Below are 25,041 nucleotides of genomic sequence, written 5' to 3'. Positions count from 1 at the left end.
CTAAGAACACTGCCTGCATTCAAAATGGCCCCCTGCCTCCCAGCACATGGCCAGGGCCTGCCTGTACCAGCACTCAAAATGGCCCCCACCCACATGGCCTGTCCCCATGAACACCCCAAAAAATCGAAAAACACAGAAAAATCAGCGCAATCCCATGCCATCCATGATGTTTAAATTCAAGACACCCCACAGAAAGACTAGGTCCATGCACCACTCAATACCCATGGTCAAAAGGCCACAACAACAGCCCAAAAAAATCGAAAAACACAGAAAAATCAGCACAATCCCATGCCATCAATGCCCTCCATGATGTTTAAATTCAAGACACCCCACAGAAAGACTAGGCCCATGCACCACTCACTACCCCTGGACAAAAGGCCCCAACAACAGCCCAAAAATCGAAAAACACCGAAAAATCAGCACAATCCCATGCCATCCATGCCCTCCATGATGTTTAAATTCAAGACACCCCACAGAAAGACTAGGCCCATGCACCACTCACTACCCCTGGTCAAAAGACCCCAACAACAGCCCAAAAATCGAAAAACACAGAAAAATCAGCACAATCCAATGCCATCCATGATGTTTAAATTCAAGACACCCCACAGAAAGACTAGGCCCAGGCACCACTCACTACCCTGGTCAAAAGGCCCCAACAACAGCCCGAAAATCGAAAAACACAGAATAATCAGCACAATCCCATGCCATCCATGCCCTCCATGATGTTTAAATTCAAGACACCCCACAGAAAGACTAGACCCATGCACCACTCACTACCCCTGGTCAAAAGGCCCCAACAACAGCCCAAAAATCGAAAAACACAGAAAAATCTGCACAATCCCATGCCATCCATGCCCTCCATGATGTTTAAATTCAAGACACCCCACAGAAAGTCTAGGCCCATGCACCACTCACTACCCCTGGTCAAAAGGCCACAACAACAGCCCAAAAAAACGAAAAACACAGAAAAATCAGCACAATCCCATGCCATCCATGCCCTCCATGATGTTTAAATTCAAGACACCCCACAGAAAGACTAGGCCCATGCACTACTCACTACCCCTGGACAAAAGGCCACAACAACAGCCCAAAAAAACGAAAAACACTGAAAAATCAGCACAATCCCATGTCATCCATGCCCTCCAGGATGTTTAAATTCAAGACACCCCACAGAAAGACTAGGCCCATGCACCACTCACTACCCCTGGGCATAATGGTTGAAAGCTAGGCAAAATGGTTGCAGGCCTAAGAACACTGCCTGCATTCAAAATGGCCCCCTGCCTCCCAGCACATGGCCAGGGCCTGCCTGTACCAGCACTCAAAATGGCCCCCATCTACATGGCCTGTCCCCATGCACACCCAAAAAAACTCGAAAAACACAGAAAAATCAGCACAATCCCATGCCATCCATGCCCTCCATGATGTTTAAATTCAAGACACCCTACAGAAAGACTAGGCCCATGCACCACTCACTACCCCTGGGCATAATGGTTGAAAGCTAGGCAAAATGGTTGCAGAGTCAGACCTAAGAACACTGCCTGCCTTCAAAATGGCCCTCTGCCTCCCAGCACATGGCCAGGGCCTGCCTGTACAGGCACTCAAAATGGCCCCCACCCACATGGCCTGTCCCCATGAACACCCCAAAAAATCGAAAAACACAGAAAAATCAGCACAATCCCATGCCATCCATGCCCTCCATGATGTTTAAATTCAATACACCCCACAGAAAGACTAGGCCCATGCACCACTCACTACCCCTGGTCAAAAGGCCCCAACAACAGCCCAAAAATCGAAAAACACAGAAAAATCAGCACAATCCAATGCCATCCATGATGTTTAAATTCAAGACACCCCACAGAAAGACTAGGCCCATGCACCACTCACTACCCTGGTCAAAAAGCCCCAACAACAGCCCAAAAATCGAAAAACACAGAAAAATCAGCACAATCCAATGCCATCCATGATGTTTAAATTCAAGACACCCCACAGAAAGACTAGGCCCATGCACCACTCACTACCCTGGTCACAAGGCCCCAACAACAGCCCGAAAATCGAAAAACACAGAATAATCAGCACAATCCCATGCCATCCATGCCCTCCATGATGTTTAAATTCAAGACACCCCACAGAAAGACTAGACGCATGCACCACTCACTACCCCTGGTCAAAAAGCCCCAACAACAGCCCAAAAATCGAAAAACACAGAAATATCTGCACAATCCCATGCCATCCATGACCTCCATGATGTTTAAATTCAAGACACCCCACAGAAAGACTAGGCCCATGCACCACTCACTACCCCTGGTCAAAAGGCCACAACAACAGCCCAAAAAATCGAAAAACACAGAAAAATCAGCACAATCCCATGCCATCCATGCCCTTCATGATGTTTAAATTCAAGACACCCGACAGAAAGACTAGGCCCATGCACCACTCACTACCCCTGGTCAAAAGGCCACAACAACAGCCCAAAAAAACGAAAAACACAGAAAAATCAGCACAATCCCATGCCATCCATGCCCTCCATGATGTTTAAATTCAAGACACCCCACAGAAAGACTAGGCCCATGCACTACTCACTACCCCTGGACAAAAGGCCACAACAACAGCCCAAAAAAACGAAAAACACTGAAAAATCAGCACAATCCCATGCCATCCATGCCCTCCATGATGTTTAAATTCAAGACACCCCACAGAAAGACCAGGCCCATGCACCACTCACTACGCCTGAGCATAATGGTTGAAAGCTAGGCAAAATGGTTGCAGGCCTAAGAACACTGCCTGCATTCAAAATGGCCCCCTGCCTCCCAGCACATGGCCAGGGCCTGCCCGTACCAGCACTCAAAATGGCCCTCATCTACATGGCCTGTCCCCATGCACACCCAAAAAAACTCGAAAAACACTGAAAAATCAGCACAATCCCATGCCATCCATGCCCTCCATGATGTTTAAATTCAAGACACCCCACAGAAAGACTAGGCCCATGCACCACTCACTACTCCTGGTCAAAAGGCCACAACAACAGCCCAAAAAATCGAAAAACCCAGAAAAATCAGCACAATCCCATGCCATCCATGCCCTCCATGATGTTTAAATTCAAGACACCCTACAGAAAGACTAGGCCCATGCACCACTCACTGCCCCTGGTCAAAAGACCCCAACAACAGCCCAAAAATCGAAAAACACAGAAAAATCAGCACAATCCAATGCCATCCATGATGTTTAAATTCAAGACACCCCACAGAAAGACTAGGCCCATGCACAACTCACTACCCTGGTCAAAAGGCCCCAACAACAGCCTGAAAATCAAAAAACACAGAATAATCAGCACAATCCCATGCCATCCATGCCCTCCATGATGTTTAAATTCAAGACACCCCACAGAAAGACTAGACCCATGCACCACTCACTACCCCTGGTCAAAAGGCCCCAACAACAGCCCAAAAATCGAAAAACACAGAACAATCTGCACAATCCCATGCCATCCATGCCCTCCATGATGTTTAAATTCAAGACACCCTACAGAAAGACTAGGCCCATGCATCACTCACTACCCCTGGTCAAAAGGCCACAACAACAGCCCAAAAAATCGAAAAACACAGAAAAATCAGCACAATCCCATGCCATCCATGCCCTCCATGATGTTTAAATTCAAGACACCCCACAGAAAGACTAGGCCCATGCACTACTCACTACCCCTGGACAAAAGGCCACAACAACAGCCCAAAAAAACAAAAAACACTGAAAATCAGCACAATCCCATGCCATCCATGCCCTCCATGATGTTTAAATTCAAGACACCCTACAGAAAGACTAGGCCCATGCACCACTCACTGCCCCTGGTCAAAAGACCCCAACAACAGCCCAAAAATCGAAAAACACAGAAAAATCAGCACAATCCAATGCCATCCATGATGTTTAAATTCAAGACACCCCACAGAAAGACTAGGCCCATGCACAACTCACTACCCTGGTCAAAAGGCCCCAACAACAGCCCGAAAATCGAAAAACACAGAATAATCAGCACAATCCCATGCCATCCATGCCCTCCATGATGTTTAAATTCAAGACACCCCACAGAAAGACTAGACCCATGTACCACTCACTACCCCTGGTCAAAAGGCCCCAACAACAGCCCAAAAATCGAAAAATACAGAAAAATCTGCACAATCCCATGCCATCCATGCTCTCCATGATGTTTAAATTCAAGACACCCTACAGAAAGACTAGGCCCATGCATCACTCACTACCCCTGGTCAAAAGGCCACAACAACAGCCCAAAAAATCGAAAAACACAGAAAAATCAGCACAATCCCATGCCATCCATGCCCTCCATGATGTTTAAATTCAAGACACCCCACAGAAAGACTAGGCCCATGCACTACTCACTACCCCTGGACAAAAGGCCACAACAACAGCCCAAAAAAACAAAAAACACTGAAAAATCAGCACAATCCCATGCCATCCATGCCCTCCATGATGTTTAAATTCAAGACACCCCACAGAAAGACTAGGCCCATGCACCACTCACTACCCCTGGGCATAATGGTTGAAAGCTAGGCAAAATGGTTGCAGGCCTAAGAACACTGCCTGCATTCAAAATGGCCCCCTGCCTCCCAGCACATGGCCAGGGCCTGCCTGTACCAGCACTCAAAATGGCCCCCACCCACATGGCCTGTCCCCATGAACACCCCAAAAAATCAAAAAACACAGAAAAATCAGCACAATCCCATGCCATCAATGCCCTCCATGATGTTTAAATTCAAGACACCCCACAGCAAGACTAGGCCCATGCACCACTCACTACCCCTGGACAAAAGGCCCCAACAACAGCCCAAAATTCGAAAAACACAGAAAAATCAGCACAATCCCATGCCACCCATGCCCTCCATGATGTTTAAATTTAAGACACCCCACAGAAAGACTAGGCCCATGCACCACTCACTACCCCTGGTCAAAAGGCCCCAACAACAGCCCAAAAATCGAAAAACACAGAAAAATCAGCACAATCCAATGCCATCCATGATGTTTAAATTCAAGACACCCCACAGAAAGACTAGGCCCATGCACCACTCACTACCCTGGTCAAAAGGCCCCAACATCAGCCCGAAAATTGAAAAACACAGAATAATCAGCACAATCCCATGCCATCCATGCCCTCCATGATGTTTAAATTCAAGACACCCCACAGAAAGACTAGACCCATGCACCACTCACTACCCCTGGTCAAAAGGCCCCAACAACAGCCCAAAAATCGAAAAACACAGAAAAATCTGCACAATCCCATGCCATCCATGCCATCCATGATGTTTAAAATCAAGACACCCCACAGAAAGACTAGGCCCGTGCACCACTCACTACCCCTGGTCAAAAGGCCACAACAACAGCCCAAAAAATCGAAAAACACAGAAAAATCAGCACAATCCCATGCCATCCATGCCCTGCATGATGTTTAAATTCAAGACACCCCACAGAAAGACTAGGCCCATGCACCACTCACTACCCCTGGTCAAAAGGCCACAACAACAGCCCAAAAAATACGAAAAACACAGAAAAATCAGCACAATCCCATGCCATCCATGCCCTCCATGATGTTTAAATTCAAGACACCCCACAGAAAGACTAGGCCCATGCACTACTCACTACCCCTGGACAAAAGGCCACAACAACAGCCCAAAAAAACGAAAAACACTGAAAAATCAGCACAATCCCATGCCATCCATGCCCTCCATGATGTTTAAATTCAAGACACCCCACAGAAAGACTAGGCCCATGCACCACTCACTACCCCTGGGCATAATGGTTGAAAGCTAGGCAAAATGGTTGCAGGCCTAAGAACACTGCCTGCATTCAAAATGGCCCCCTGCCTCCCAGCACATGGCCAGGGCCTGCCTGTACCAGCACTCAAAATGGCCCCCATCTACATGGCCTGTCCCCATGCACACCCAAAAAACTCGAAAAACACAGAAAAATCAGCACAATCCCATGCCATCCATGCCCTCCATGATGTTTAAATTCAAGACACCCCACAGAAAGACTAGGCCCATGCACCACTCACTACCCCTGGTCAAAAGGCCACAACAACAGCCCAAAAAATCGAAAAACACAGAAAAATCAGCATAATCCCATGCCATCCATGCCCTCCATGATGTTTAAATTCAAGACACCCGACAGAAAGACTAGGCCCATGCACCACTCACTACCCCTGGCCAAAAGGCCACAACAACAGCCCAAAAAAACGAGAAACACTGAAAAATCAGCACAATCCCATGCCATCCATGCCCTCCATGATGTTTAAATTCAAGACACCCCACAGAAAGACTAGGCCCATGCACCACTCACTACCCCTGGGCATAATGGTTGAAAGCTAGGCAAAATGGTTGCAGGCCTAAGAACACTGCCTGCATTCAAAATGGCCTCCTGCCTCCCAGCACATGGCCAGGGCCTGCCTGTACCAGCACTCAAAATGGCCCCCATCTACATGGCCTGTCCCCATGCACACCCAAAAAACTCGAAAAACACAGAAAAATCAGCACAATCCCATGCCATCCATGCCCTCCATGATGTTTAAATTCAAGACACCCCACAGAAAGACTAGGCCCATGCACCACTCACTACCCCTGGTCAAAAGGCCACAACAACAGCCCAAAAAATCGAAAAACACAGAAAAATCAGCACAATCCCATGCCATCCATGCCCTCCATGATGTTTAAATTCAAGACACCCGACAGAAAGACTAGGCCCATGCACCACTCACTACCCCTGGCCAAAAGGCCACAACAACAGCCCAAAAAAACGAAAAACACAGAAAAATCAGCACAATCCCATGCCATCCATGCCCTCCATGATGTTTAAATTCAATACACCCCACAGAAAGACTAGGCCCATGCACCACTCACTACCCCTGGTCAAAAGGCCCCAACAACAGCCCAAAAATCGAAAAACACAGAAAAATCAGCACAATCCAATGCCATCCATGATGTTTAAATTCAAGACACCCCACAGAAAGACTAGGCCCATGCACCACTCACTACCCTGGTCAAAAAGCCCCAACAACAGCCCAAAAATCGAAAAACACAGAAAAATCAGCACAATCCAATGCCATCCATGATGTTTAAATTCAAGACACCCCACAGAAAGACTAGGCCCATGCACCACTCACTACCCTGGTCACAAGGCCCCAACAACAGCCCGAAAATCGAAAAACACAGAATAATCAGCACAATCCCATGCCATCCATGCCCTCCATGATGTTTAAATTCAAGACACCCCACAGAAAGACTAGACCCATGCACCACTCACTACCCCTGGTCAAAAAGCCCCAACAACAGCCCAAAAATCGAAAAACACAGAAATATCTGCACAATCCCATGCCATCCATGACCTCCATGATGTTTAAATTCAAGACACCCCACAGAAAGACTAGGCCCATGCACCACTCACTACCCCTGGTCAAAAGGCCACAACAACAGCCCAAAAAATCGAAAAACACAGAAAAATCAGCACAATCCCATGCCATCCATGCCCTTCATGATGTTTAAATTCAAGACACCCGACAGAAAGACTAGGCCCATGCACCACTCACTACCCCTGGTCAAAAGGCCACAACAACAGCCCAAAAAAACGAAAAACACAGAAAAATCAGCACAATCCCATGCCATCCATGCCCTCCATGATGTTTAAATTCAAGACACCCCACAGAAAGACTAGGCCCATGCACTACTCACTACCCCTGGACAAAAGGCCACAACAACAGCCCAAAAAAACGAAAAACACTGAAAAATCAGCACAATCCCATGCCATCCATGCCCTCCATGATGTTTAAATTCAAGACACCCCACAGAAAGACCAGGCCCATGCACCACTCACTACGCCTGAGCATAATGGTTGAAAGCTAGGCAAAATGGTTGCAGGCCTAAGAACACTGCCTGCATTCAAAATGGCCCCCTGCCTCCCAGCACATGGCCAGGGCCTGCCCGTACCAGCACTCAAAATGGCCCTCATCTACATGGCCTGTCCCCATGCACACCCAAAAAAACTCGAAAAACACTGAAAAATCAGCACAATCCCATGCCATCCATGCCCTCCATGATGTTTAAATTCAAGACACCCCACAGAAAGACTAGGCCCATGCACCACTCACTACCCCTGGGCATAATGGTTGAAAGCTAGGCAAAATGGTTGCAGGCCTAAGAACACTGCCTGCATTCAAAATGGCCCCCTGCCTCCCAGCACATGGCCAGGGCCTGCCTGTACCAGCACTCAAAATGGCCCCCACCCACATGGCCTGTCCCCATGAACACCCCAAAAAATCGAAAAACACAGAAAAATCAGCGCAATCCCATGCCATCCATGATGTTTAAATTCAAGACACCCCACAGAAAGACTAGGTCCATGCACCACTCAATACCCATGGTCAAAAGGCCACAACAACAGCCCAAAAAAATCGAAAAACACAGAAAAATCAGCACAATCCCATGCCATCAATGCCCTCCATGATGTTTAAATTCAAGACACCCCACAGAAAGACTAGGCCCATGCACCACTCACTACCCCTGGACAAAAGGCCCCAACAACAGCCCAAAAATCGAAAAACACCGAAAAATCAGCACAATCCCATGCCATCCATGCCCTCCATGATGTTTAAATTCAAGACACCCCACAGAAAGACTAGGCCCATGCACCACTCACTACCCCTGGTCAAAAGACCCCAACAACAGCCCAAAAATCGAAAAACACAGAAAAATCAGCACAATCCAATGCCATCCATGATGTTTAAATTCAAGACACCCCACAGAAAGACTAGGCCCAGGCACCACTCACTACCCTGGTCAAAAGGCCCCAACAACAGCCCGAAAATCGAAAAACACAGAATAATCAGCACAATCCCATGCCATCCATGCCCTCCATGATGTTTAAATTCAAGACACCCCACAGAAAGACTAGACCCATGCACCACTCACTACCCCTGGTCAAAAGGCCCCAACAACAGCCCAAAAATCGAAAAACACAGAAAAATCTGCACAATCCCATGCCATCCATGCCCTCCATGATGTTTAAATTCAAGACACCCCACAGAAAGTCTAGGCCCATGCACCACTCACTACCCCTGGTCAAAAGGCCACAACAACAGCCCAAAAAAACGAAAAACACAGAAAAATCAGCACAATCCCATGCCATCCATGCCCTCCATGATGTTTAAATTCAAGACACCCCACAGAAAGACTAGGCCCATGCACTACTCACTACCCCTGGACAAAAGGCCACAACAACAGCCCAAAAAAACGAAAAACACTGAAAAATCAGCACAATCCCATGTCATCCATGCCCTCCAGGATGTTTAAATTCAAGACACCCCACAGAAAGACTAGGCCCATGCACCACTCACTACCCCTGGGCATAATGGTTGAAAGCTAGGCAAAATGGTTGCAGGCCTAAGAACACTGCCTGCATTCAAAATGGCCCCCTGCCTCCCAGCACATGGCCAGGGCCTGCCTGTACCAGCACTCAAAATGGCCCCCATCTACATGGCCTGTCCCCATGCACACCCAAAAAAACTCGAAAAACACAGAAAAATCAGCACAATCCCATGCCATCCATGCCCTCCATGATGTTTAAATTCAAGACACCCTACAGAAAGACTAGGCCCATGCACCACTCACTACCCCTGGGCATAATGGTTGAAAGCTAGGCAAAATGGTTGCAGAGTCAGACCTAAGAACACTGCCTGCCTTCAAAATGGCCCTCTGCCTCCCAGCACATGGCCAGGGCCTGCCTGTACAGGCACTCAAAATGGCCCCCACCCACATGGCCTGTCCCCATGAACACCCCAAAAAATCGAAAAACACAGAAAAATCAGCACAATCCCATGCCATCCATGCCCTCCATGATGTTTAAATTCAATACACCCCACAGAAAGACTAGGCCCATGCACCACTCACTACCCCTGGTCAAAAGGCCCCAACAACAGCCCAAAAATCGAAAAACACAGAAAAATCAGCACAATCCAATGCCATCCATGATGTTTAAATTCAAGACACCCCACAGAAAGACTAGGCCCATGCACCACTCACTACCCTGGTCAAAAAGCCCCAACAACAGCCCAAAAATCGAAAAACACAGAAAAATCAGCACAATCCAATGCCATCCATGATGTTTAAATTCAAGACACCCCACAGAAAGACTAGGCCCATGCACCACTCACTACCCTGGTCACAAGGCCCCAACAACAGCCCGAAAATCGAAAAACACAGAATAATCAGCACAATCCCATGCCATCCATGCCCTCCATGATGTTTAAATTCAAGACACCCCACAGAAAGACTAGACGCATGCACCACTCACTACCCCTGGTCAAAAAGCCCCAACAACAGCCCAAAAATCGAAAAACACAGAAATATCTGCACAATCCCATGCCATCCATGACCTCCATGATGTTTAAATTCAAGACACCCCACAGAAAGACTAGGCCCATGCACCACTCACTACCCCTGGTCAAAAGGCCACAACAACAGCCCAAAAAATCGAAAAACACAGAAAAATCAGCACAATCCCATGCCATCCATGCCCTTCATGATGTTTAAATTCAAGACACCCGACAGAAAGACTAGGCCCATGCACCACTCACTACCCCTGGTCAAAAGGCCACAACAACAGCCCAAAAAAACGAAAAACACAGAAAAATCAGCACAATCCCATGCCATCCATGCCCTCCATGATGTTTAAATTCAAGACACCCCACAGAAAGACTAGGCCCATGCACTACTCACTACCCCTGGACAAAAGGCCACAACAACAGCCCAAAAAAACGAAAAACACTGAAAAATCAGCACAATCCCATGCCATCCATGCCCTCCATGATGTTTAAATTCAAGACACCCCACAGAAAGACCAGGCCCATGCACCACTCACTACGCCTGAGCATAATGGTTGAAAGCTAGGCAAAATGGTTGCAGGCCTAAGAACACTGCCTGCATTCAAAATGGCCCCCTGCCTCCCAGCACATGGCCAGGGCCTGCCCGTACCAGCACTCAAAATGGCCCTCATCTACATGGCCTGTCCCCATGCACACCCAAAAAAACTCGAAAAACACTGAAAAATCAGCACAATCCCATGCCATCCATGCCCTCCATGATGTTTAAATTCAAGACACCCCACAGAAAGACTAGGCCCATGCACCACTCACTACTCCTGGTCAAAAGGCCACAACAACAGCCCAAAAAATCGAAAAACCCAGAAAAATCAGCACAATCCCATGCCATCCATGCCCTCCATGATGTTTAAATTCAAGACACCCTACAGAAAGACTAGGCCCATGCACCACTCACTGCCCCTGGTCAAAAGACCCCAACAACAGCCCAAAAATCGAAAAACACAGAAAAATCAGCACAATCCAATGCCATCCATGATGTTTAAATTCAAGACACCCCACAGAAAGACTAGGCCCATGCACAACTCACTACCCTGGTCAAAAGGCCCCAACAACAGCCTGAAAATCAAAAAACACAGAATAATCAGCACAATCCCATGCCATCCATGCCCTCCATGATGTTTAAATTCAAGACACCCCACAGAAAGACTAGACCCATGCACCACTCACTACCCCTGGTCAAAAGGCCCCAACAACAGCCCAAAAATCGAAAAACACAGAACAATCTGCACAATCCCATGCCATCCATGCCCTCCATGATGTTTAAATTCAAGACACCCTACAGAAAGACTAGGCCCATGCATCACTCACTACCCCTGGTCAAAAGGCCACAACAACAGCCCAAAAAATCGAAAAACACAGAAAAATCAGCACAATCCCATGCCATCCATGCCCTCCATGATGTTTAAATTCAAGACACCCCACAGAAAGACTAGGCCCATGCACTACTCACTACCCCTGGACAAAAGGCCACAACAACAGCCCAAAAAAACAAAAAACACTGAAAATCAGCACAATCCCATGCCATCCATGCCCTCCATGATGTTTAAATTCAAGACACCCTACAGAAAGACTAGGCCCATGCACCACTCACTGCCCCTGGTCAAAAGACCCCAACAACAGCCCAAAAATCGAAAAACACAGAAAAATCAGCACAATCCAATGCCATCCATGATGTTTAAATTCAAGACACCCCACAGAAAGACTAGGCCCATGCACAACTCACTACCCTGGTCAAAAGGCCCCAACAACAGCCCGAAAATCGAAAAACACAGAATAATCAGCACAATCCCATGCCATCCATGCCCTCCATGATGTTTAAATTCAAGACACCCCACAGAAAGACTAGACCCATGTACCACTCACTACCCCTGGTCAAAAGGCCCCAACAACAGCCCAAAAATCGAAAAATACAGAAAAATCTGCACAATCCCATGCCATCCATGCTCTCCATGATGTTTAAATTCAAGACACCCTACAGAAAGACTAGGCCCATGCATCACTCACTACCCCTGGTCAAAAGGCCACAACAACAGCCCAAAAAATCGAAAAACACAGAAAAATCAGCACAATCCCATGCCATCCATGCCCTCCATGATGTTTAAATTCAAGACACCCCACAGAAAGACTAGGCCCATGCACTACTCACTACCCCTGGACAAAAGGCCACAACAACAGCCCAAAAAAACAAAAAACACTGAAAAATCAGCACAATCCCATGCCATCCATGCCCTCCATGATGTTTAAATTCAAGACACCCCACAGAAAGACTAGGCCCATGCACCACTCACTACCCCTGGGCATAATGGTTGAAAGCTAGGCAAAATGGTTGCAGGCCTAAGAACACTGCCTGCATTCAAAATGGCCCCCTGCCTCCCAGCACATGGCCAGGGCCTGCCTGTACCAGCACTCAAAATGGCCCCCACCCACATGGCCTGTCCCCATGAACACCCCAAAAAATCAAAAAACACAGAAAAATCAGCACAATCCCATGCCATCAATGCCCTCCATGATGTTTAAATTCAAGACACCCCACAGCAAGACTAGGCCCATGCACCACTCACTACCCCTGGACAAAAGGCCCCAACAACAGCCCAAAATTCGAAAAACACAGAAAAATCAGCACAATCCCATGCCACCCATGCCCTCCATGATGTTTAAATTTAAGACACCCCACAGAAAGACTAGGCCCATGCACCACTCACTACCCCTGGTCAAAAGGCCCCAACAACAGCCCAAAAATCGAAAAACACAGAAAAATCAGCACAATCCAATGCCATCCATGATGTTTAAATTCAAGACACCCCACAGAAAGACTAGGCCCATGCACCACTCACTACCCTGGTCAAAAGGCCCCAACATCAGCCCGAAAATTGAAAAACACAGAATAATCAGCACAATCCCATGCCATCCATGCCCTCCATGATGTTTAAATTCAAGACACCCCACAGAAAGACTAGACCCATGCACCACTCACTACCCCTGGTCAAAAGGCCCCAACAACAGCCCAAAAATCGAAAAACACAGAAAAATCTGCACAATCCCATGCCATCCATGCCATCCATGATGTTTAAATTCAAGACACCCCACAGAAAGACTAGGCCCGTGCACCACTCACTACCCCTGGTCAAAAGGCCACAACAACAGCCCAAAAAATCGAAAAACACAGAAAAATCAGCACAATCCCATGCCATCCATGCCCTGCATGATGTTTAAATTCAAGACACCCCACAGAAAGACTAGGCCCATGCACCACTCACTACCCCTGGTCAAAAGGCCACAACAACAGCCCAAAAAATACGAAAAACACAGAAAAATCAGCACAATCCCATGCCATCCATGCCCTCCATGATGTTTAAATTCAAGACACCCCACAGAAAGACTAGGCCCATGCACTACTCACTACCCCTGGACAAAAGGCCACAACAACAGCCCAAAAAAACGAAAAACACTGAAAAATCAGCACAATCCCATGCCATCCATGCCCTCCATGATGTTTAAATTCAAGACACCCCACAGAAAGACTAGGCCCATGCACCACTCACTACCCCTGGGCATAATGGTTGAAAGCTAGGCAAAATGGTTGCAGGCCTAAGAACACTGCCTGCATTCAAAATGGCCCCCTGCCTCCCAGCACATGGCCAGGGCCTGCCTGTACCAGCACTCAAAATGGCCCCCATCTACATGGCCTGTCCCCATGCACACCCAAAAAACTCGAAAAACACAGAAAAATCAGCACAATCCCATGCCATCCATGCCCTCCATGATGTTTAAATTCAAGACACCCCACAGAAAGACTAGGCCCATGCACCACTCACTACCCCTGGTCAAAAGGCCACAACAACAGCCCAAAAAATCGAAAAACACAGAAAAATCAGCATAATCCCATGCCATCCATGCCCTCCATGATGTTTAAATTCAAGACACCCGACAGAAAGACTAGGCCCATGCACCACTCACTACCCCTGGCCAAAAGGCCACAACAACAGCCCAAAAAAACGAGAAACACTGAAAAATCAGCACAATCCCATGCCATCCATGCCCTCCATGATGTTTAAATTCAAGACACCCCACAGAAAGACTAGGCCCAAGCACCACTCACTACCCCTGGGCATAATGGTTGAAAGCTAGGCAAAATGGTTGCAGGCCTAAGAACACTGCCTGCATTCAAAATGGCCTCCTGCCTCCCAGCACATGGCCAGGGCCTGCCTGTACCAGCACTCAAAATGGCCCCCATCTACATGGCCTGTCCCCATGCACACCCAAAAAACTCGAAAAACACAGAAAAATCAGCACAATCCCATGCCATCCATGCCCTCCATGATGTTTAAATTCAAGACACCCCACAGAAAGACTAGGCCCATGCACCACTCACTACCCCTGGTCAAAAGGCCACAACAACAGCCCAAAAAATCGAAAAACACAGAAAAATCAGCACAATCCCATGCCATCCATGCCCTCCATGATGTTTAAATTCAAGACACCCGACAGAAAGACTAGGCCCATGCACCACTCACTACCCCTGGCCAAAAGGCCACAACAACAGCCCAAAAAAACGAAAAACACTGAAAAATCAGCACAATCCCATGCCATCCATGCCCTCAATGATGTTTAAATTCAAGACACCCCACAGAAAGACTAGACCCATGCACCACTCACTACCCCTGGTCAAAAGGCCCCAACAACAGCCCAAAAATCGAAAAACACAGAAAAATCTGCACAATCCCATGCCATCCATGCCATCCATGATGTTTAAATTCAAGACACCCCACAGAAAGACTAGGCCCATGCACCACTCACTACCCCTGGTCAAAAGGCCACAACAACAGCCCAAAAAATCGAAAAACACAGAAAAATCAGCATAATCCCATGCCATCCATGCCCTCCATGATGTTTAAATTCAAGACACCCCACAGAAAGACTAGGCCCATGCACCACTCACTACCCCTGGTCAAAAGGCCACAACAACAGCCCAAAAAAACAAAAAACACAGAAAAATCAGCACAATCCCATGCCATCCATGCCCTCCATGATGTTTAAATTCAAGACACCCCACAGAAAGACTAGGCCCATGCACTACTCACTACCCCTGGACAAAAGGCCACAACAACAGCCCAAAAAAACGAAAAACACTGAAAAATCAGCACAATCCCATGCCATCCATGCCCTCCATGATGTTTAAATTCAAGACACCCCACAGAAAGACTAGGCCCATGCACCACTCACTACCCCTGGGCATAATGGTTGAAAGCTAGGCAAAATGGTTGCAGGCCTAAGAACACTGCCTGCATTCAAAATGGCCCCCTGCCTCCCAGCACATGGCCAGGGCCTGCCTGTACCAGCACTCAAAATGGCCCCCATCTACATGGCCTGTCCCCATGCACACCCAAAAAACTCGAAAAACACAGAAAAATCAGCACAATCCCATGCCATCCATGCCCTCCATGATGTTTAAATTCAAGACACCCCACAGAAAGACTAGGCCCATGCACCACTCACTACCCCTGGTCAAAAGGCCACAACAACAGCCCAAAAAATTCGAAAAACACAGAAAAATTCAGCACAATCCCATGCCATCCATGCCCTCCATGATGTTTAAATTCAAGACACCCTACAGAAAGACTAGGCCCATGCACCACTCACTACCCCTGGGCATAATGGTTGAAAGCTAGGCAAAATGGTTGCAGAGTCAGACCTAAGAACACTGCCTGCCTTCAAAATGGCCCTCTGCCTCCCAGCACATGGCCAGGGCCCGCCTGTACCAGCACTCAAAATGGCCCCCACCCACATGGCCTCTCCCCATAAACACCCCCAAAAAACTAGAAAAACACTGAAAAATCAGCACAATCCCATGCCATCCATGCCCTCCATGATGTTTAAATTCAAGACACCCTACAGAAAGACTAGGCCCATGCACCACTCACTACCCCTGGGCATAATGGTTGAAAGCTAGGCAGAATGGTTATAGGCCTAAGAACACTGCCCGCATTCAAAATGGCCCCCTGCCTCCCAGCACATGGCCAGGGCCTGCCTGTACCAGCACTCAAAATGGCCCCCATCTACATGGCCTGTCCCCATGCACACCCAAAAAAACTAGAAAAACACTGAAAAATCAGCACAATCCCATGCCATCCATGCCCTCCATGATGTTTAAATTCAAGACACCCTACAGAAAGACTAGGCCCATGCACCACTCACTACCCCTGGGCATAATGGTTGAAAGCTAGCCAAAATGGTTGCAGAGCCAGACCTAAGAACACTGCCCGCATTCAAAATGGCCCCCTGCCTCCCAGCACATGGCCAGGGCCTGCCTGTACCAGCACTCAAAATGGCCCCCATCTACATGGCCTGTCCCCATGCACACCCAAAAAAACTCGAAAAACACAGAAAAATCAGCACAATCCCATGCCATCCATGCCCTCCATGATGTTTAAATTCAAGACACCCCACAGAAAGACTAGGCCCATGCACCACTCACTACCCCTGGTCAAAAGGCCCAAACAACAGCCCAAAAATAGAAAAACACAGAAAAATCAGCACGATCCAATGCCATCCATGATGTTTAAATTCAAGACACCCCACAGAAAGACTAGGCCCATGCACCACTCACTACCCTGGTCAAAAAGCCCCAACAACAGCCCAAAAATCGAAAAACACAGAATAATCAGCACAATCCAATGCCATCCATGATGTTTAAATTCAAGACACCCCACAGAAAGACTAGGCCCATGCACCACTCACTACCCTGGTCACAAGGCCCCAACAACAGCCCAAAAAATCGAAAAACACAGAAAAATCAACACAATCCCATGCCATCCATGACCTCCATGATGTTTAAATTCAAGACACCCCACAGAAAGACGAGGCCCATGCACCACTCACTACCCCTGGTCAAAAGGCCACAACAACAGTCCAAAAAATCGAAAAACACAGAAAAATCAGCACAATCCCATGCCATCCATGCCCTCCAGGATGTTTAAATTCAAGACACCCGACAGAAAGACTAGGCCCATGCACCACTCACTACCCCTGGCCAAAAGGCCACAACAACAGCCCAAAAAAACGAAAAACACTGAAAAATCAGCACAATCCCATGCCATCCATGCCCTCCATGATGTTTAAATTCAAGACACCCCACAGAAAGACTAGGCCCATGCACCACTCACTACCCCTGGGCATAATGGTTGAAAGCTAGGCAAAATGGTTGCAGGCCTAAGAACACTGCCTGCATTCAAAATGGCCCCCTGCCTCCCAGCACATGGCCAGGGCCTGCCTGTACCAGCACTCAAAATGGCCCCCATCTACATGGCCTGTCCCCATGCACACCCAAAAAACTCGAAAAGCACTTAAAAATCAGCACAATCCCATGCCATCCATGCCCTCCATGATGTTTAAATTCAAGACACCCAACAGAAAGACTAGGCCCATGCACCACTCACTACTCCTGGTCAAAAGGCCACAACAACAGCCCAAAAAATCGAAAAACACAGAAAAATCAGCACAATCCCATGCCATCCATGCCCTCCATGATGTTTAAATTCAAGACACCCTACAGAAAGACTAGGCCCATGCACCACTCACTACCCCTGGGCATAATGGTTGAAAGCTAGCCAAAATGGTTGCAGAGTCAGACCTAAGAACACTGCCTGCCTTCAAAATGGCCCCCTGCCTCTCAGCACATGGCCAGGGCCTGCCTGTACCAGCACTCAAAATGGCCCCCACCCACATGGCCTGTCCCCATGAACACCCCAAAAAATAGAAAAACACAGAAAAATCAGCACAATCCCATGCCATCCATGCCCTCCACGATGTTTAAATTCAAGACACCCCACAGAAAGACTAGGCCCATGCACCACTCACTACCCCTGGTCAAAAGGCCCCAACAACAGCCCAAAAATCGAAAAACACAGAAAAATCAGCACAATCCCATGCCATCCATGCCCTCCATGATGTTTAAATTCAAGACATCCCACAGAACGACTAGGCCCATGCACCACTCACTACCCCTGGTCAAAAGGCCAAAACAACACCCCAAAAAATCGAAAAACACTGATAAATCAGCACAATCCCATCCCATCCATGCCCTCCATGATGTTTAAATTCAAGACACCCCACAGAAAGACTAGGCCCATGCACCACTCACTACCCCTGGGCATAATGGTTAAAAGCTATGCAAAATGGTAGCAGACCTAAGAACACTGCCTGCATTCAAAATGGCCCCCTGCCTCCCAGCACATGGCCAGGGCCTGCCTGTACCAGCACTCAAATTGCCCCCCACCCACATGGCCTGTCCCCATGAACACCCCAAAAAATCGAAAAACACAGAAAAATCAGCACAATCCCATGCCATCCATGCCCTCCATGATGTTTAAATTCAACACACCCCACAGAAAGACTAGGCCCATGCACCACTCACTATCCCTAGTCAAAAGGCCCAAACAAAAGCCCAAAAATCGAAAAACACAGAAAAATCAGCACAATCCCATGCCATCCATGCCCTCCATGATGTTTAAATTCAGGACACCCCACAGAAAGACTAGGCCCATGCACCACTCACTACCTCTGGTCAAAAGGCCACAACAACAGCCCAAAAAAACGAAAAACACAGAAAAATCAGCACAATCCCATGTCATCCATGCCCTCCATTATGTTTAAATTCAAGACACCCCACAGAAAGACTAGGCCCATGCACCACTCACTACCCCTGGGCATAATGGTTGAAAGCTAGGCAAAATGGTTGCTGGCCTAAGAACACTGCCTGCATTCAAAATGGCCCCCTGCCTCCCAGCACATGGCCAGGGCCTGCCTGTACCGGCACTCAAAATGGCCCCCACCCACATGGCCTGTCCCCATGAACACCCCAAAAAATCGAAAAACACAGAAAAATCAGCACAATCCCATGCCATCCATGATGTTTAAATTCAAGACACCCCACAGAAAGACTAGGCCCATGCACCACTCAATACCCATGGTCAAAAGGCCCCAAAAACAGCCCAAAAAAATCGAAAAACACAGAAAAATCAGCACAATCCCATGCCATCAATGCCCTCCATGATGTTTAAATTCAAGACACCCCACAGAAAGACTAGGCCTATGCACCACTCACTACCCCTGGACAACAGGCCCCAAAAACTGCCCAAAAATCGAAAAACACAGAAAAATCAGCACAATCCCATGCCATCCATGCCCTCCATGATGTTTAAATTCAAGACACCCCACAGAAAGACTAAGCCCATGCACCACTCACTACCCCTGGTCAAAAGGCCCCAACAACAGCCCAAAAATCGAAAAACACAGAAAAATCAGCACAATCCAATGCCATCCATGATGTTTAAATTCAAGACACCCCACAGAAAGACTAGGCCCATGCACCACTCACTACCCTGGTCAAAAGGCCCCAACAACAGCCTGAAAATCGAATAACACAGAATAATCAGCACAATCCCATGCCATCCATGCCCTCCATGATGTTTAAATTCAAGACACCCCACAGAAAGACTAGACCCATATACCACTCACTACCCCTGGTCAAAAGGCCCCAACAACAGCCCAAAAATCGAAAAACACAGAAAAATCTGCACAATCCCATGCCATCCATGCCCTCCATGATGTTTCAATTCAAGACACCCCACAGAAAGACTAGGCCCATGCACCACTCACTACCCTGGTCAAAAGGCCCCAACAACAGCCCAAAAATCGAAAAACACAGAAAAATCAGCACAATCCAATGCCATCCATGATGTTTAAATTCAAGACACCCCACAGAAAGACTAGGCCCATGCACCACTCACTACCCTGGTCACAAGGCCCCAACAACAGCCCGAAAATCGAAAAACACAGAATAATCAGCACAATCCCATGCCATCCATGCCCTCCATGATGTTTAAATTCAAGACATCCCACAGAAAGACTAGACCCATGCACCACTCACTACCCCTGGTCAAAAGGCCCCAACAACAGCCCAAAAATCGAAAAACACAGAATAATCTGCACAATCCCATGCCATCCATGCCCTCTATGATGTTTAAATTCAAGACACCCCACAGAAAGACTATGCCCATGCACCACTCACTACCCCTGGTCAAAAGGCCACAACAACAGCCCAAAAAATCGAAAAACACAGAAAAATCAGCACAATCCCATGCCATCCATGCCCTCCATGATGTTTAAATTCAAGACACCCCACAGAAAGACTAGGCCCATGCACCACTCACTACCCCTGGTCAAAAGGCCACAACAACAGCCCAAAAAAACGAAAAACACAGAAAAATCAGCACAATCCCATGCCATCCATGCCCTCCATGACGTTTAAATTCAAGACACCCCACAGAAAGACTAGGCCCATGCACTACTCACTACCCCTGGACAAAAGGCCACAACAACAGCCCAAAAAAACGAAAAACACTGAAAAATCAGCACAATCCCATGCCATCCATGCCCTCCATGATGTTTAAATTCAAGACACCCCACAGAAAGACTAGGCCCATGCACCACTCACTACCCTGGGCATAATGGTTGAAAGCTAGGCAAAATGGTTATAGGCCTAAGAACACTGCCTGCATTCAAAATGGCCCCCTGCCTCCCAGCACATGGCCAGGGCCTGCCTGTACCAGCACTCAAAATGGCCCCCATCTACATGGCCTGTCCCCATGCACACCCAAAAAAACTAGAAAAACACTGAAAAATCAGCACAATCCCATGCCATCCATGCCCTCCATGATGTTTAAATTCAAGACACCCTACAGAAAGACTAGGCCCATGCACCACTCACTACCCCTGGGCATAATGGTTGAAAGCTAGCCAAAATGGTTGCAGAGTCAGACCTAAGAACACTTCCTGTCTTCAAAATGGCCCCCTGCCTCCCAGCACATGGCCAGGGCCTGCTTGTACCAGCACTCAAAATGGCCCCCACCCACACGGCCTGTCCCCATGAACACCCCAAAAAATCGAAAAACACAGAAAAATCAGCACAATCCCATGCCATCCATGCCCTCCATGATGTTTAAATTCAAGACACCCCACAGAAAGACTAGACCCATGCACCACTCACTACCCCTGGTCAAAAGGCCCCAACAACAGCCCCAAAATCGAAAAACACAGAAAAATCAGCACAATCCCATGCCATCCATGCCCTCCATGATGTTTAAATTCAAGACATCCCACAGAACGACTAGGCCCATGCACCACTCACTACCCCTGGTCAAAAGGACAAAACAACAGCCCAAAAAATCAAAAAACACAGAAAAATCAGCACAATCCCATCCCATCCATGCCCTCCATGATGTTTAAATTCAAGACACCCCACAGAAAGACTAGGCCCATGCACCACTCACTACCCCTTGGCATAATGGTTGAAAGCTAGGCAAAATGGTAGCAGACCTAAGAACACTGCCTGCATTCAAAATGCCCCCCTGCTTCCCAGCACATGGCCAGGGCCTGCCTGTACCAGCACTCAAATTGCCCCCCACCCACATGGCCTGTCCCCATGAACACCCCAAAAAATCGAAAAACACAGAAAAATCAGCACAATCCAATGCCATCCATGATGTTTAAATTCAAGACACCCCACAGAAAGACTAGGCCCATGCACCACTCACTACCCTGGTCACAAGGCCCCAACAACAGCCCGAAAATCGAAAAACACAGAATAATCAGCACAATCCCATGCCATCCATGCCCTCCATGATGTTTAAATTCAAGACACCCCACAGAAAGACTAGACCCATGCACCACTCACTACCCCTGGTCAAAAGGCCCCAACAACAGCCCAAAAATCGAAAAACACAGAAAAATCTGCACAATCCCATGCCATCCATGCCCTCTATGATGTTTAAATTCAAGACACCCCACAGAAAGACTAGGCCCATGCACCACTCACTACCCCTGGTCAAAAGGCCACAACAACAGCCCAAAAAATCGAAAAACACAGAAAAATCAGCACAATCCCATGCCATCCATGCCCTCCATGATGTTTAAATTCAAGACACCCCACAGAAAGACTAGGCCCATGCACCACTCACTACCCCTGGTCAAAAGGCCACAACAACAGCCCAGAAAAACGAAAAACACAGAAAAATCAGCACAATCCCATGCCATCCATGCCCTCCATGACGTTTAAATTCAAGACACCCCACAGAAAGACTAGGCCCATGCACTACTCACTACCCCTGGACAAAAGGCCACAACAACAGCCCAAAAAAACGAAAAACACTGAAAAATCAGCACAATCCCATGCCATCCATGCCCTCCATGATGTTTAAATTCAAGACACCCCACAGAAAGACTAGGCCCATGCACCACTCACTACCCTGGGCATAATGGTTGAAAGCTAGGCAAAATGGTTATAGGCCTAAGAACACTGCCTGCATTCAAAATGGCCCCCTGCCTCCCAGCACATGGCCAGGGCCTGCCTGTACCAGCACTCAAAATGGCCCCCATCTACATGGCCTGTCCCCATGCACACCCAAAAAAACTAGAAAAACACTGAAAAATCAGCACAATCCCATGCCATCCATGCCCTCCATGATGTTTAAATTCAAGACACCCTACAGAAAGACTAGGCCCATGCACCACTCACTACCCCTGGGCATAATGGTTGAAAGCTAGCCAAAATGGTTGCAGAGTCAGACCTAAGAACACTGCCTGCCTTCAAACTGGCCCCCTGCCTCCCAGCACATGGCCAGGGCTTGCTTGTACCAGCACTCAAAATGGCCCCCACCCACATGGCCTGTCCCCATGAACACCCCAAAAAATCGAAAAACACAGAAAAATCAGCACAATCCCATGCCATCCATGCCCTCCATGATGTTTAAATTCAAGACACCCCACAGAAAGACTAGACCCATGCACCACTCACTACCCCTGGTCAAAAGGCCCCAACAACAGCCCCAAAATCGAAAAACACAGAAAAATCAGCACAATCCCATGCCATCCATGCCCTCCATGATGTTTAAATTCAAGACATCCCACAGAACGACTAGGCCCATGCACCACTCACTACCCCTGGTCAAAAGGACAAAACAACAGCCCAAAAAATCAAAAAACACAGAAAAATCAGCACAATCCCATCCCATCCATGCCCTCCATGATGTTTAAATTCAAGACACCCCACAGAAAGACTAGGCCCATGCACCACTCACTACCCCTTGGCATAATGGTTGAAAGCTAGGCAAAATGGTAGCAGACCTAAGAACACTGCCTGCATTCAAAATGCCCCCCTGCTTCCCAGCACATGGCCAGGGCCTGCCTGTACCAGCACTCAAATTGCCCCCCACCCACATGGCCTGTCCCCATGAACACTCCAAAAAATCGAAAAACACAGAAAAATCAGCACAATCCCATGCCATCCATGCCCTCCATAATGGTTAAATTCAAGACACCCCATAGAAAGACTAGGCCCATACACCACTCACTACCCCTAGTCAAAAGGCCCAAACAACAGCCCAAAAATCGAAAAACACGGAAAAAGCAGCACAATCCCATGCCATCCATGCCCTCCATGATGTTTAAATTCAGGACACCCCACAGAAAGACAAGGCCCATGCACCACTCACTACCCCTGGTCAAAAGGCCACAACAACAGCCCAAAAAAACGAAAAACACAGAAAAATCAGCACAATCCAATGCCATCCATGATGTTTAAATTCAAGACACCCCACAGAAAGACTAGGCCCATGCACCACTCACTACCCTGGTCACAAGGCCCCAACAACAGCCCGAAAATCGAAAAACACAGAATAATCAGCACAATCCCATGCCATCCATGCCCTCCATGATGTTTAAATTCAAGACACCCCACAGAAAGACTAGACCCATGCACCACTCACTACCCCTGGTCAAAAGGCCCCAACAACAGCCCAAAAATCGAAAAACACAGAAAAATCAGCACAATCCCATGCCATCCATGCCCTCCATGATGTTTAAGTTCAAGACACCCCACAGAAAGACTAGGCCCATGCACCACTCACTACCCCTGGTCAAAAGGCCACAACAACAGCCCAAAAAAACGAAAAACACAGAAAAATCAGCACAATCCCATGCCATCCATGCCCTCCATGACGTTTAAATTCAAGACACCCCACAGAAAGACTAGGCCCATGCACTACTCACTACCCCTGGACAAAAGGCCACAACAACAGCCCAAAAAAACGAAAAACACTGAAAAATCAGCACAATCCCATGCCATCCATGCCCTCCATGATGTTTAAATTCAAGACACCCCACATAAAGACTAGGCCCATGCACCACTCACTACCCTGGGCATAATGGTTGAAAGCTAGGCAAAATGGTTATAGGCCTAAGAACACTGCCTGCATTCAAAATGGCCCCCTGCCTCCCAGCACATGGCCAGGGCCTGCCTGTACCAGCACTCAAAATGGCCCCCATCTACATGGCCTGTCCCCATGCACACCCAAAAAAACTAGAAAAACACTGAAAAATCAGCACAATCCCATGCCATCCATGCCCTCCATGATGTTTAAATTCAAGACACCCTACAGAAAGACTAGGCCCATGCACCACTCACTACCCCTGGGCATAATGGTTGAAAGCTAGCCAAAATGGTTGCAGAGTCAGACCTAAGAACACTGCCTGCCTTCAAAATGGCCCCCTGC

The sequence above is a fragment of the Lissotriton vulgaris genome, chromosome 9, assembly GCF_964263255.1.
Source record: "Lissotriton vulgaris chromosome 9, aLisVul1.2, whole genome shotgun sequence".
NCBI lineage: Eukaryota > Metazoa > Chordata > Amphibia > Caudata > Salamandridae > Lissotriton > Lissotriton vulgaris.
Note: the sequence above shows the minus strand (reverse complement) of the source record.